This window comes from Anabrus simplex, chromosome 3 (genome assembly GCF_040414725.1).
Source record: "Anabrus simplex isolate iqAnaSimp1 chromosome 3, ASM4041472v1, whole genome shotgun sequence".
In the NCBI taxonomy this organism is placed as follows: domain Eukaryota; kingdom Metazoa; phylum Arthropoda; class Insecta; order Orthoptera; family Tettigoniidae; genus Anabrus; species Anabrus simplex.
Window position 1 is genome coordinate 226565148 of NC_090267.1, and position 16974 is coordinate 226582121.

At 41.7% G+C, this 16974-nt stretch overlaps 1 protein-coding gene across 1 annotated transcript in view; it reads right to left on the minus strand.

The window, feature by feature from the left end:
* Positions 1-16974, minus strand: part of LOC136866170 (uncharacterized) — a 1405624-nt gene that overhangs the window by 310748 nt on the left and 1077902 nt on the right. Inside the window, exon 5 of the mRNA XM_067142902.2 lies at positions 14216-14284. The gene's annotated coding sequence lies outside the window, so the exon portion shown is untranslated. The remainder of the gene's footprint in view (positions 1-14215; positions 14285-16974) is intronic.

Here is a 16974-nt window from a genome sequence, read left to right on the forward strand (position 1 = left end):
TGTATGTGGCTGAATTATTCCGGCCAGGTAACGGGCGATATCGTGCGTGGGAGATCCTATAGAACTTACGATAGGTCGCAGAGTAATGCCTTCTTTATGGATTTTAGGGAGGCCATACAATTTATGAGTTATTGGGTCCGATGATATCAGTTTCTTCTGTATTTCGGCTGGGATACTAGTATTTTTTACTAGTATTTGGAGATTGTTCTTAATGCGGTTGGTAGGGTTTCTTATTTTCCTGTATGTAGAATCGGTGAGTAATTGTTCTATTTACCGTGTGTAGTCGGTGCGTATCATATCATCGTAGCGTTGCCTTTATCTGCGGGTAGGATAATTGTTTCCGTACCCTAACGTAGAGTTTTGAGAGCATGTATTTCCTCTTTGGTCAAATTGGATGGCGGTGGCTTTGCGGTTCTCAGTAGACATGATATATCCTGTCTGATATCTTCTGCAGATTCGGTAGGGAGGTGTTGGATTGCAGTTTCAACTTTGCTAATTATTTCTTCCACCGGTATCCTATTAGGAGCTACTGTGTAGTTGAGATCTTTTCAAGGCGGAGGTAGTAGATTCACTGAGTGGCTTATTTGTGAGATTTACTAATACATTCTTCTGTAGTGAAACAGGAGGTTTCGGTTTCTGTTTTAGTAGGAGGCGGTCAAATTTCTTGTTTCATTTGGCAGTGGCTAGTTTCAGCGTACGCTGGGATTGGGTGTTGCTAATGCTGTCTAACGTGGTCCAGTCATTGAGAGACAAAGTGCTGGCAAGTTGCAGGTGGAGGTGAAATAATTTATTGTTGATGTGGTCCAGAGTCTGTCTGGTGTCACTGATCCGTTCCATGAGGAGTTGATGCTGGTTTCGTGAAGCATACAGTCTGTCCGTCGGTTTTTGGTGTGATATTTTAGTCTCACACATGCTGGTATAATGCTGTTGTCCCTGCAGCGTGTCAGAAAGGCGAGTGCAGCCAGGTAGTTACTCATCTTCTTTCGAAGGTTGTCGGACCGCCTAGTAGCTTTGAGAATATCCTCCCCGTAAAGGTTTCGTATCTTAGCGGTGAAGCTTCCACGGTGTGACGAATTCTTTACTTTATTTTTCGGGTTGAACACCGTTGTTATTTTCTGTACATTACGTACAGTTTGTTGATGTTTTGAATACATTGCAGTATTCCTTTTCAAGGCTACTGAAATACCCCTACTCGATCCGAGGTAATCAATCTCCCAGGCAGCAATCACACTACAAGCGTGGTTCCTGCCCTTGATCTTTTACATCCTAGCCTTTCTGGCTGACCACCCTTGTAGTGTGATTGCTGCCTGGGAGATTGATTACCTCGGATCGAGTAGGGCTATTTCAGTCGCCTTGACCAGGAATCCTGCAATGTATTCGAAAAGTCATCAAACTGTACGTAATGTGCAGAAAATAACAACACGGTTCAACTCGGAAAATTAAACTAAATAATTCTTCATACCGTGGAAGCTTCACCGCTAAGATACGAAACCTTTACGGGGAGGATATTCTCAAAGCTACTAGGCGGTTCGACAACCTTCGAAAGAAGATGAGTTACTACCTGGCTGCACTCACCTTTCTGAAACGCTGCAGGGACAACAGCATTAGACCAGCATGTGTGAGACTGAAATATCACACCAAAAACCGACGGACAGACCGTATTCTTCACAAAACCAGCATTAACTCCTTAGGGAACGGATCCGTGACACCAGACAGACTCTGGACCACATCAACAATAAATTATTCACCTCCACCTGCAACTTGCCAGCACATTGTCTCTCAATTACTGGACCACGTTAGACAGCATTAGTAACACACAATCCCAGCGTACACTGGAATTAGCCACTGTCAAACAAAACAAGAAAATCGACCGCGTCCTACTAAAACAGAAACCGAAACCACCTGTTTCACTACAGAAGAATGTATTAGTAAATTTCACAAATAAGCCACTCAGTGAACCTACTGCCTCCGCCTTGAAAAGAGGACTCAACTACGCAATAGCTCCTAATAGGATACCGGTGGAAGAAATAATTAGCATGGTTGAAATTGCAACCCGACACCTCCATACCGAATCTGCAGAAGATATCAGACAGGATATATCATGTCTCCTGAGAACCGCAAAGCCGCCGCCATCAAATTTGACCAAAGAGGAAATGTATGCCCTCAAAACTCTACGTCAAGATGAAGAAACAATAATCCTACCCGCAGACAAAAGCAACGCTACGGTGATAATGACACGTACCGAACACACACGGAAATAGAAGAACAATTACTCACCGATTCTACATACAGGAAAATAAGAAACCCTACCAACCGCATTAAGAACAAATTCCACATACTAGTAAAAAATTCCAGTATCCCAGCCAAAATACAGAAGAAGATGATATCCTCAGACCCGATACCTCCTAAATTGTATGGCCTCCCGAAAACCCATAAAGGAGGCACACTTCTGCGACCTATCGTGAGTGCTATAGGATCTCCGACGCACGATATCGCCCATTACCTGGCCCGGCTACTTCAGCCACATACAGGACACACTGAAACCTACGTGAAGGACACCCGACATTTCATCCAGCTACTTAAGGAGCAATCAATTGAAAGTACGGACTTATTAGTAAGATTTGAAGTCACGTCACTTATCACCAAGGTGCCGCTAACAGAAGTATTTCCACTATTAGGCCAGAAACTTCCAGAAGACCTGTCAACATTAGCTAAAGAATACCTAAACGCCACTTATTTCTACTTCCACGAAGTTCCACCAAGAGACAGAAGGGGCGCGATTGGGTCGACGCTCTCTCCAGTAACAGCAAACATGTATATGGAACGCTTCGAACAGAAAGCCTTAGCCACATCTACCCTGAAACCGAAATGTTTTCTCCGTTATGTGGATGACATGTTCGTGATCTGGCCTCACGGAGCAATAACCTTCAGTTACTTCTCGACCATCTCAACGCTATTCACGTAAACATTTAGTTCACCATGGAAATCGAAGTAAACGGAAAACTGCAGTTCCTGGATGTCCAAGTAAAACGCAACATCAATGGGACTCTGAGTCACGCAGTATACAGAAAACCAACGCACACAGACAGGTACCTGCACGCCGCTTCTCATCACCACCCATCACAAAAGCAGGCTGTTCTAACATCACTGGTTAACAGGGCCATAGCGATATCAGGCGCAGGTCAACTCGAAGAGAAAGAACACCTCACAAGAACCCTCAGGGAAAATGGCTACTCGTTCCATAACATCCGACGACTCTTTAAAAAGTCCGAAGAGAACAAGGAAAAGGCCACCGTAGGAGAAAACAACGGGAAACGAAAACTGACCAGCCCGAAAGCAGCGATACTGCCATACATTAAAAACATTACAGACAGGATCAGCAAGATATTGGACAAACACGACATTAAAACCATGTAACCCCACACCGGAAGCTAGTCCGTTATCTACCACCAGTAAAAGACACAATAGAACAACAGGCTCGTGGAGTATACCACATTGAATGTAGCTGCGGAGCGTGTTATGTTGGTGAAACAAAACATCTGACTTCCACCCGCCTAAAAGAACACATCCGTCACACCAAGAACAAAAACACAGATATGTCAGCGGTATCAAGCATTTCTACGAAACAGGCACGCAATATAATTTGACAAGACCAAGATCCTAGCAGCTATCCCTTGGAATCTGCAAAGTAAAATCCGAGAGGCTATCGAAATCAAGAAACATCCGAAGAATATGCTTGTAGAAGAAGGATATAAAATCAGTAATTCTGGGATGTCTATCATTCATAGTTTAAGACATACAGACCACAACATTAACACGCAGGCCGAACCACCAATTACATAACAGCGCGGGCAAGCCCCAATACCTGGCTGTGACACATACTTTCCAGAATTCTCACGAGACAGCCAGGGGGCTTACGTCAGCTAGAAAGGCTGGGATATAAAAGACCAAGGTCAGGAACAACCCTTGTAGTGTGATTGCTGCCTGAGAGACTAATTACCTCGGATCGAGTAGGGTTATTTCAGTCGCCTTGACGAAGAATAATGGTATGTATTCGAAACGTCGGCAAACTGTACGTAATGTACTGATAACAACAACACTGTTCAACCAGGAAAATAAACTAAATAACAACTTTAAAACGATGACGGTAGTTGGGTATCAGTGGAAGGACACATGATGGGCACCGTGAGTACAAATTTTCTTCAGACACTTGCCTGGAATGGTTAAGGCAAAAACAAAGGTCCTCTAACGATAATGCTGGATGTACCTGGATGCCAGACAGCGGAACACTTGGATCCTCGTTTATTTGTTGGAGGATCTGACGAAAGTGTCCCCTGGTGTTTCAGTAGAGGGCACCTGAACCCTGCTTCTGTGTGCGTGTCCTTACGCATCTACTAGTCTTAACACGTTGTAACAGTCTTGCTATACCGGCCTAAGTATGAGCGGTTCGTCAATTCGACCAGCGCAGGTTGCAATAATCCACTCCTTCTCAAACATAGGTAACTGAGCGGGATCTCTTCGATTGCAACGTAGAAGCTTGTCGATTGGTCAGCAAGCTTTCCACAACCGGAAGCAGCGTTCCATTATGGAAGAGTAGCTTCTGCGAGCCTTTACGTAAGCCCCGGGTAAGAGCATATTCCCGCCCTCCGGTAGCAAGACCGTTCAACTAATCACGACACTACGCTAATCATTTGATTATCTGCTTGAGATGTAATTGTATGCTGAGTTTTGCAGTAAAGTGGCAACTTCTCTTTGTTGCCCTTTTCCTCGTTTGGTTGGTGAGCATATATATATAAATGCATGAAGGGATAAATTGTCCAAAGGAGATTCTTGAAGGTCATTTCGGAAGGTTTGAACCTTCATTGTGATACACTTCATATGCAGATAAAATTGAAGTGAAGTTTTGTTACAGAATGACAACAACTCCCCTTGTACACCTCCTGGGATCACAGTCGTAGCACGCAACGTGGAAGCGGTGCTGGAGAGTGGTACGCAGACAGAGCTCGAACCGTTACCTCTTCGTGACTTTATTCTTCGAATACAGTGTACAAAAATCTTGAGCTACTTGGGCTCGTTGACCATACCTCCTTGCGACGGGCCAGTGCTTTGGATGGTGGCTGTCGAGAGTGGCGTCGTTGGTGATCAAGAAGTGAGTGATAAACCTCTTAACATACAAATATAATGTCCGTAATTTCGTATATATTGTCGCGATTTTGAGAATACTGCTAGTATACAAGACATAGAGGCGTTATTGAAAGTTCTGTCTCGCTGTCTTTCTATTTAGATTGAATAAACGCAAGTCCTGCTATTCCATTATCCATGAAACCTGACGGTGTTAAAGTAGAGATGCTGCGAATTTCCTTGTACTTGGTTTATTTTCACTCGTTAAGCTGAAGATGCGAAATAACGTTTTAAACTCAACCATTTCACTTATCATCCAGACAGAAGTGAACAAGGAGTTACGCGGCTTCGCGTGCAGGCCACCGATACACAATAATCCACTGCCTTTTTCCAGTCATTCGACTGGGTCAGGAGTGGAATGAATGAAGCCCCATCTAGCGGCGAGGATAGACATTGTGCCGGCTACCGAAGCCTGTCGCACTGCTGTGGTGCAATGATTAATGAATGTCAGATGAAATGAAATGATATTGGAGAGTGTTGCTGGAATGAAATATGACAGGGAAAACCGGAGTACCCGGAGAAAAACCTGTCCCGCCTCCGCTATGTCCATCACAAATTTCATATGGAGTGACATGGAGTGATCGGGATTTGAAGTACGAAACCCAGCGGTGAGAGGCCGGTGCGCTGCCGCCTGATTCATGGAGGCTACACCGATACATGAATAATAATAATAATAATAATAATAATAATAATAATAATAATAATAATAATATGTTATTATTTTTACGTCCCACTAACTACTTTGACGGTTTTCGGAAACGCCGAGGTGCCGCAGGTGTTATTTTACGTGCCATTATGTCTACCGATACGAGGCTGACGTATTTGAGCACCTTCATATACCACCGGACTGAGCCAGGATCGAACCAGCCAAGTTGTGGTCAGAAGGCCAGCGCCACTCAGCCAAGGCCCACCGATACAAAGGCCGGGACCACGCTTGGTTTGCTGCTAACAATAGCGAATGTGTTTAGTACTTTCTTGCCTTCTACTTGTTGTGCAGAATTCAAAGCCTTTCGAACTAAACTCTTTTAACATCCTTCACATGTTGACTAACTGCGAGATTTTAAAAATTTAATTTCCTTACATTCGTACCTGCAGTGCCACTAAAACCCATTCGTTGTTATGAGAGTTCAGTTTTAGTGATATATCATTTTGAGCCGCTTATACTAGCGTATTGCGCGCAGATTGTGGGGTTGCCTACCCACTTCCAGCGATTTTATATTGGTTGATGGTCTTTCCTACGGCCACACCCTTTCCTCATTGTAAATATTTGACTTATATATCAAAATATATCATTTGCTTTACGTCGCACCGACACAGGTAGGTCTTATGGTGACGATGGGAGAGGAAAGAGCTACGAGTAGAAAGGAAGGGGCCGTGGCCTTAATTAAGGTACATCCCTAGCATTTGCCTGGTGTGGAAATGGGAAATCACGAACAAATCATCTTCAGGGCTGCCGACACAGGAGCTCGTACCGGGCTGCCGACACGGGAGCTCGTACCAACTATCTCCCGAATGTAACCTCACAGCTGCGCACCCCTAACCACTCGGACAACTCACTAGGTTCAACTTATATCAATAAATGAACAGAAGCCAACATGTTCCAAAATTACTAAAAATAGTGAATACATTTTGATACAGTTCGTCACTTCCATAAATGGCTACAAAATGAATTTCCTTGCGTTCGATTCTCCGAGGGAAAAGCTAGTCTATTAAACCGAGTCTCCGCCGCGGAATGCAACCCGCTATTATTAACAAATAGGAAATAGAAAATCTGAAGGATGAAAACACTGTGTTCGAATATCAACAGGAAACAGACGAGAGGAATGGGAATGAAACAGTTGCTACGGCAGAATAATCTTGCAACCTCATTGAGCAAGATCTGACAGAAGTGGCTGATATGACTTTAGGAAAATCAGACATCATACCAACGAAGGAATGGATTGCAAAAAATGTTTTGGATACGATGTATGAAAGAAGAAACTTAAAGAACTCATCAGAACCAGTAGAAGTGAGGGAAGACTGTGTAATGCTATTAACAAGGATGCGAAAGCAACAAGGGAGAAGTATTTAAATGTCATTTGCTCAGAAATCGAAGAAAGGATAAAGAGTGGTAAAATGGAGTCTGCTTATAAACTGGTTAAGCATTTCTTTGGTGAGCGATCTATGAAGGGCAGTGCTATCAATTATTTACAGGGAAACATTCTTAATGACCATAGAGAATTTAAACAGATGAAAAGTGTACCTTGGAACTCTGTACAACGATGAAAAATTGCAAGAAAACAGAGTCAAAGAGAGAGAAGGCAAACTGGAAGAAGGAAATCTTGGCTGCAGTTATTGAAAGAGAAATTTGACCTAGCATTAAATAAGCTAAAAGATAATAAGGCACCAGGTACTGATAATCTGAAAGCAGAACTCGTAGTGGACAACGTATGAAGGAAACACTTTTTAAACTAGTAAAGTCATCTATGAGAAAGGAGAATTACCCGCCGACTTCCGAGAAAAATGTAATAGTTCCAGTGCCGAAGAAAACAGGAGCTAACAAGTAAGAGCGGTATCGTAAATAAGTTTGATAGCACACGCTTCAATGATTGTAACCAACATCGTACTACAACACATAGTAAGGCAAGTAGAATAATTTACAAGCGGAGAACAATTTGGTTTTAGAAAAGTAAAATGAACGCGAGAGGAAATGTTGGCAATGAGGCTAATACTAGAAGAATGGGGGAAATATTTGAAGTTCATAGAAACATAAGAATCCAGTATAAAGAAAGGAGACTTACGTGGAACATTTATAAGAAAAGGAACTGCAGTAATCAAAATAGGATATGAGCAAGAGAAAACGGCAGTAAGGAAAGCAGTGAGACACGGATGTGCTTTGTCACCCATAGATTTTTATGCTTACATTCAAGATTCACTGAACAGGATCAGGGAAGAAGTTAATGTAGGAGTAAAGTTAAATGGAGAAACAATAGATATGATTATAAATGCAGATGCCATTACAATAGTCTCAGAGAGCGAGAAAGATCTAGAGCAGGGCCTCTCAAACGCCCAAAATCTCATGCGTGCAGATCGAGATGCAAGACCTCCGTGCACTGTGCATCGGTATCGCTCGGCATGACTCGGATCAACGCTTCGTCTCTGGGCTACTCGGCTAAGCTCGGCTCTATTCGGCTATATTCGGTTCAACTCAGCGCGGATTTGGAGCGCTACGGCGCAAGTGGAGCAGAGGGAGAGAGGCGGAGCGAGCGAGACAGGCGTGAGGAAAGAGAGAGTAAGCGCTATTGCTCCAAATCGAAGAGTGGGGGGGTCTGCACTCTGGTCAACCAAGCCAAGTTGTCTTTTGCACCGTGCACAGTGCATGCACCACGCTCATGCACCCTGAGAGGCCCCGATCTAGAGTATGCTAGAAAAGATGAAAGAAATCATGGGAGACGAATATAATATCGATAAACAGAAATCTAAAGTGATGATATTTGACTGAAAATAAGACTCAAAAGTAAAAATTTCAGTGAAAGAGAAAACTTTAGATGACGTGAGAGAATTTACTTACCTGGGAAGCAAGGTTACAAAAGATGGTAGAAGTAATAAGGAAATTAGAAGTACGTTCAGTCAAGCGAAATCTGCAAACAGCAACACTTGGGTTACAGGGAAAAGATTGTTAAAATATACATGTGGAGTGTTGCCCTATATAGGCGTGAAAACTGGTTAAGAAGAAGAGATTAACCGCATTCGAACATTGGTGCCACGGACGAATATTAAAGATCAGTTGGAGAGATAGGATAACAATGATGAAGAAGTGTATAAGTAGGCAGGGAAAATGATGCTATTTGGAGGAGCATAAAAACTGCAAGGAAAACATTAATAGGGCATATACTATGACAGCTTGCGTAGACTGATATTGAAAGGTTTGATTGAAGGAAAGAGATACCGAGGAAGACCCCGTATCCAGTATATTCAGAAGATAATTGGAGACGTTAAATGTGAAATCTATGCTGAACTCAAGAGGAAAGCGCAAAGTAGAGCCGACTGGAGAGCTGCCGCAAAACAATCTACAGATTGTACACTTGAGGTTATGGTAGTGATTATTGTTTTAAGAGGAAGTACAACTAGACAGGCATCATTTATTAACTCTAATGAAAGAGAAAAAATGAAAGGGATCGGACACTTCGAAAAAGGACGGTATCGGCCAAAGAAAGAGAAGAGGCACGCAGGCCATGAAAATGAAAAACTCCATAGGTCTCGGGGACGGAAAGAACAGGAGTTGAACAAGGGAGGTCGTTTTGGATAGATAAAAGTGAGGAGCCTGGCATAAGTAATTGTAAGCAATGTCAGGTCTCAGCTAAGGGTACCGTGGTCGTCAACTCACGCTCTTAAGTTCACAGGTCCTGGGGCCCCTTTTAGTTGCCTCTTACGACGGGCAGGTGATACCTTGTGTGATTTTATACCGCCCCCACCCACAGGGAGTGAAACACTTGAGGAGGAAGCATAGTGTTATGGACGTACAAGATAAAAGGAAAATAACTAAAATATTACGAAAATCCTAACCTTATAAAACTATTCATATTGTGCCCAGTAAATTGTACATAGCTTTTGGGATTCCTTATGTGCCTCATGTCAGTTACAACCTTTGGAATGTCTCGTACTCATGAACATCAGCTTCAAAACATAAATTAACATGTACCAAGTAATGCAATCCCACTCTTTCAATTCATAGAGCAAACAAATGTTATTTATTGTTATACAACATATAACACCGATCAGAAAAATATACAGGTGTTATGGTTAGATATAGGGAATTATGCCCTTTAACCTCCAAAGTTTACACTTCCACATGAACATAGGCATACCAGGAAGAGTATAGTCCTTGAGAATAGTTTTTTCGAAGGATAGTATATATTTGGCGCACTTTAAAGCGACCATATTTTACAATATTAGATTTTCTACCTTAATAATAATAATAATTCAACACATGAATCACTGTAATGGGCAATGTTTCGGATAGATAGTAACAGTCTGCCATGACAATTTTCATGCAGCTTGGTAGCGCTGTTTAGCTCCAGACAGCTAAAAATTTAATTTTTAGGACGATGTGAAGTCTTAATTTCTCTTGTTGAGGCTTTTTTTGTGTTGTAACTATCATACCATATTTCAAGATAGACCACTTTGTTCTGTTGCGTGAAAATGAGGGATTGTACGTGTGTGATGTTATGAAAAGACTATAATTCCTTATTTATATATGAATAATTTAAATATGCATGTGGAATTTATATTTATTGATGGTATGGAGATTGCCCGTTGTATGGTACTTATCAAGGGGATAGCTGTTTCTCTTACCGTGAGTTTCTCTTACGTACAAAAGAAAAACACATAAAGAGAAAAGCAAGAACCAAGAATCAAGGACTACATTTATTTTTTATTTTATTATATGTAAAAGAGAAAAACAAATATTTTATGGTGTGACAATCAGACCATATTTTCAGATGGGCCAATTGGGAACTCTGGTTCTTGTTTTGTTCTGCTGGTTGAAAGTGAATGGTTCTGCGTGTCTGATGTCGCACAAATGTGATAATTAATTTTTTTCAATTCTTATCAAGTGGGTAGTGGTTTTTCATTTTTTGAAAGAGGAGGTTATTAAGGAGAATCTTCTCCTCTTGTGATTTTTGTGGGCACCCTAAGAACCAAGAGATATTTTTCTTTTCCTTATACCTTTTTATATCTTTATACCTTTATTGTTCATAGTTTTCATTGATCAGCTGATGACAGTTATTAAGTGGCAGGGAGGGATTCAGTTACGTGAACATGTACTTTTTTTTGCTAGGGGCTTTACGTCGCACCGACACAGATAGGTCTTATGGCGACGATGGAATAGGAAAGGCTTAGGAGTTGGAAGGAAGCGGCCGTGGCCTGAATTAAGGTACAGCCCCAGCATTTGCCTGGTGTGAAAATGGGAAACCACGGAAAACCATTTTCAGGGCTGCCGATAGTGGGATTCGAACCTCCTATCTCCCGGATGCAAGCTCACAGCCGCGCGCCTCTACGCGCACGGCCAACTCGCCCGGTAGAACATGTATTAAGCAGTTCGGTCTATGCTGACGACCTGCTCTTAATGGCAGATTGTGCTGAAAGCCTGCAGTCTAATATCTTGGAACTTGAAAATAGGGGCAATGACTATGGTATGAAAATTAGCCTTTCTAAGACTAAATTGATGTCAGTAGGTAAGTAATCCAAGAAAAGTGAATGTCAGATTTGGAATACAAAGCTGGAACAAGTAAATAATTTCAAGTGTTTAGGATGTGTGTTCTCCCAGGATGGTAGTATATTAAGTGAGATTGATTCAAGGTACGGTAAAGCTAATGCAGTGAGCTTGCAGTTGCGATCAACACCATTCTGTAAGAAGGAAGTCAGTTCCCGGACTAGGCTATCTTTACATCGGTCTGTTTTCAGACCAACTTTGCTTTATGGGAGTGAAGGCTGGGTGGACTCAGGATATCCTATTCATAAGCTAGAAGTAACAGACATGAAAGTAGCGAGAGTGATTGCTGGTAGAAACAGATGGGAACAATGTCAGGAGGGTACTCGGAATGAGTAAATAAAGGCTAAGTTAGGAATGAACTCGATGGATGAACCTGTACGCATAAATCGGGTTCGATGGTGTGGTCATGTGAGGCGAAGGGAGGAGGATAGGTTACCTAGGATAATAATGGACTCTGTTATGCAGGGTAAGAGGGGTATAGGAGGACCAAGACGACGATGGTTAGACTCAGGTTCCAGCGATTTTAAGATAAGAGATGTACAACTAAACTTGGCCACCAATAGAGGATTGTAGCGGTAATTAGTAAATTCACAGAGGCTTGTGGACTGAACGCTGTCAGGCATAACAGTCTATAATGATGTATGATGATGAATGGTGTTACATGCAAACGAGAAGCACATTTTTATTTACTAGCATCGCCATGCGAAAAACTGGTAATTTTGCTAACACCTGTATAGAAAAGAGAAAGTTTGTCAAATTTTCCGCTGGGAAAAATCAAATGATCATAAGTGTGTCTTTCAAGAAATAAAACTCAAATTTATGTTAATTTATTTTCATATAACAAATCGTTTTGTTTTCGAAAGACATCTGTATTGAATTTGGAGTCTTCAAGTGTAGGATTCGGTGCATCGAAAGGGAAAACTGACTCACGGCCTAAGAGAACGAGATATTCAGTTCTCCAGAATATGATGAGGCGAGCCCTCTTTGAAAAAATAGCTTTCTGTATGTCTCTCAGTCGTGACAATCCATCGGTACTTCACATCACAGCCTGCACGGTATCACCGCGTCACACATTCTGTATCGCTGATTTCGTGATGCACATTTTAAGATACCCCCCCCCCCCCCAACAGCCATAAGACATATTCACGTTAGATCCCTCTGTGGATCACTGGTAGAGTGGGTTCAAACCCGGCAGAGGCAGTGGGAAGTCGATTCCACGCTCCAAGTCGTACGATGTCGGCATGTATGAAGATCTCTATTGACACATTTTGTGTTTAACGTACAAAATTAGTACAAAATTAGCAATATGACACCTGAAAATGAGTTTGAGTTTCTCTGCTATCTGGTCGAGCAAAACGAAACGTCTGCCTAAATGACTTCATATCAAAAGTTCTGCACACAGTAGCTGTATTTTCTTGCGAAAATAAGGCGGGAGTCTAATTGAGAGTTAGAATTACCATGATTGCGGAAAAATCATATTACGTGCAAATCCTGGACGTAAAGTTATTTAAAAAGCTGAAGAAAACGATGGATGCGAAATAAACTTTCAAACTATTATGCCGTGTTACGTATATTTTGTACGTGTTGAAATGAAATGGCGTATGGCTTTTAGTGCCGGGAGTGTCCGAGGACAAGTTCGGATCGCCAGTTGCAGGTCTTTTGATTTGACTCCCGTAGGCGACCTGCGCGTCGTGATGAGGATGAAATGATGATGAAGACGACAAATACACCCGGCCCCCGTGCCAGCGAAATTAACCAATGGTGGTTAAAATTCCCGACCCTGCTGGGAATCGAACCCGGGACCCCTGCGACCAAAGGCCAGCACGCTAACAATTTAGCCATGGAGCCGGACTTGTACATGTTGAAGAGATGTTAAGTACAGAACAACACTGGCCAATCGGACACCAGTGGGATCCGAACCCACAAGCTCCCTATTTCGCGTATAGCTATATGTATAGGTACTTTCTATCGCTACTACCAGATGAAGGACTCCGCCGCGTTGGAACTCCTCTATATTTACTGTGTTCTGAACTTCGTACGAAAATTTGAAGGGAACTATATTACCTATGCTGTAGAATTGTGTGTAATTTTATGATGAGTGTTCTTGGCTGTGCAAGAAAAAGCGGTGGAACTTGCAGAAATGTTTTTGTTTTGAGATGTGAAAGACACACACGCCGAGAAATGACATCCTTAATTTGAACAATGCGTCAATACAGGAAACTATGTGAATACAGTAGAATTTATTACCATGTAGGCCCAATGAATGAGAAGTGTAATCATCGTCATGCACTTCACACTAAAGGCGAAATTGTCAGTGAACATTTTATTTCGTAGTGGATGTTGCAACAAAATATTGAATGTACACGCTGCTGGTGGTGGTGATGGTGGTGGTGGTGGTGGTGGTGGTGGTGGTGCTGCTGCTGCAGTATTTGATATAATGTTAAAGAAGCCGCAACTGTTGCGTCAGATCATTAGTATTCTTTTATTTGTTTAAGAAACACCCTCAAGGGGTTCGCCATAAGACGCAGAATTGTCATATTGTTATGTATTTAAGGAATACAATGGTTCCTTAAAAGAAGCCCGAACCCACACACAGCCATCTAGGCAAACACTTGAACGTTTCTTGAATAATATGGATTGCAGTTACATGTTTTGTCCATCTGAATTCTCCTTCAAAATGTCGATCTCAGAAACAAGTAGCAGACTTTTAATTTCATACATCAGTTACGCAACTTGGGCAATTTAAGATTTTTCTTTTGGTATAATGACTGACGTACTTACCTTAATCTTTGTGAACAGGCTGAAGAACCGCTCTACTAGTTTCTGCCCTTGCACACCCAACTCTGCTCCCTAGAACAGAATAACGTTTCCAATCAATTGTTTTATTTTGTACTCTGGGCTCCTTTCTTTGACAAATTAATTAAAAAGTAATGATTGCATATTATCTTTTATAATTTGCTTTACGTCGCAGTGACACATATAGGTCTTATGGCGACAATTGGACGGGAAAGGGCTGCTGAAAGTGGGGTTCGAACCCACTATCTCCCGAATACTGGATACTGGCCACATTTAAGGCTGAACATTTTTCAAAAACTTGATGAAATCTGAGGAAAAAGAAAAAAACCAATATTTTCTGAAGGAATAAGTTAGGAATTTCAGAGTAGGTTGTTTTTACAAGTAAATTATTTCAGTAAGATAATCAAGTAATTATTCCATTGTGTAGAATTTATAATGCAAACGCTATTTAGCTGCAAAACATTAATATGAAAATTTGATACTTTTTAGTATACACAGATTATTTCTCAAATCTTAATGTTATTGATTTTATGTACTTCTAACTACTTTTACGGTTTTCGGAGATGCCGAGGTGCCGGAATTTTGCTCCGCGAATGTCGTTCCAGTAAATATACCAACAAGGTGCTGACATATTTGAACACCTTCAAATAATATCGGACTGATCCAGGATAGACTTTGCCAACTTGGGCTCAGAAAACCAGTGCCTCAACCATCTGAGCCAAACAGTCGGCTTTTCAAACATTTGAAAATTATTTAATGTAATAATAATATGTTAAGTATTTCAAGTTTTTTGTAAGTAGCCTTTGTAATTGATGAGTTGTAAAACTTAGGATTTCATTGTAGCTGGTAAAAAGTGTACCTACCCAGTTAAGATGGGCTGCAGTGCTGACATTTCGCCATGCTCCGTAACGTGTCAGGAAATAGACTGATAGGAGTCTTTCCTCGTTCATCTTAAAACAAAGTACGCCTTCAGGCGCAAGAGCCTTTTAAGGGACTTGGCCTTTTAAGATGACTGCTGCCCAGCAGGACAGCCTGCAGATATTGGAGTGTAACGGGGTCAGTGTGACGGCATACTTTAGTTGTATTGCTTGAATTTCATGACCGAGAATATCATTGGTCTAGGTCAGCGTTTCGGAAGACCGGCTCCTTGTCTGAGAACACAGACCTTCGGTTCAGATGGTCCCGGGTTAGATTCCAGCTCGAGCCGAGGAATTTTAACTGTGTGTGGCTCGGGGGCTGGTCGTTTGTGATTGTCTTCATACAAATGTTTATCTATATACAGCACATCACATCACACTAGCAACCGCCACAGAAATACGCAATTGTGAGTACATCCCTCTACATAGGGTTGGCGTTAGGAAGAGCACCCGGCCGTAAAATAGCCTTAATCAACCCATATGATTGGGAAAAGTCTAGAAAAGAAGAAGAAGAAGAAGAAGAAGAAGAAGAAGAAGAAGAAGAAGAAGAAGGTCAATGTCACTCAACTATTTTGTCTGAAATACCATCGTACCTGTTCCATTTTTTAAGTACCACTAGTACCTAAATATAAGGCTAAAGTATATTCAATATTAGCCTCAACATGCAGTCTGTTATACTCTCTGTGATGAACACAAGTCTTAAAAATCCTTGCTCACCTTAATATGTTGTCGAAAACGGCACGAAGAATTTTACAGCCCCCTCAGAGATCTCATGATGCTTTATGCGAGAATTCAGAAAGAGGATATATAGAGAATACAGTTTTCAGTGCAGTTAGCTCTACGCCCGACCGCCTTTGCCCCCAGGAATTAACCTGGTACTCATTTTTGGTGTAGGCTGAGTGAACCTCAGGACCATGTGCAGCTCCGGAAGTGGAAATCTCGTTTCTTAAATTTTACGACTTCCTGACGGGGATTCGAACCCACGTCCTTCCGGGCGAACCGAGCACGCCATTACCGGCTCGGCCAGGCAGCCCTTTGTTAATACTACTGGGATCAGAAAATAGATCCCTGATACAGTCTCGAGAGTGGAAATTTACAGAAAAGTAAGCCGTTGAGTCTTTGATCTGGTTGTTACAAGGCCAAGCTGGAGCTCATTCTCCTGTACAAAAAATTAAATGAGTGGAAAGAAAGGCATCATGCTGCTTTCCACCGTCTCTGTCCACAAACTGAACTTTGGGCGTAATGGCGTTCATTTTGACTTCAACAGGTAGCACACTTATGAAGAATTTCATATTATTATTATTATTATTATTATTATTATTATTATTAAATTTCCACAACTTTTTCATACAATTCAGGATGGTAAATGGAGAAAGGGCGTAACCTCGCCTACACGAAGGGTCTTCTATCCCCACTAAAAGTTACAAGGTCGGGCTGAGTGGCTCAGACGTTTGAGGCGCTGGTCTTCTGACCCCAACATGGCAGGTTCGGTCCTGGTTCAGTCCGGTGGTATTTGAAAGTGCTTAAATACGTCAGCCTCGTGTCGGCAGATTTACTGGCACGTAAAAGAACTCCTGCTGGACTAAATTCCGGCACCTCGGCGTCTCCGAAAACCGTAAAAGTAGTTAGTTGGGCGTAAAGCCAATAACATTATTATTATTATTAAAAGTTAAAGTACTGAATAATTACAAGTTATAGACTGCAAAATGTGTTTATATACAATTACAGTATTTACATAGATGTATAATTTACATAATATTCACAGGATCTATTGTACTTCATCAAGTTATTCTACTTACGCACACATGTGATTCGTGTAATGGTTCT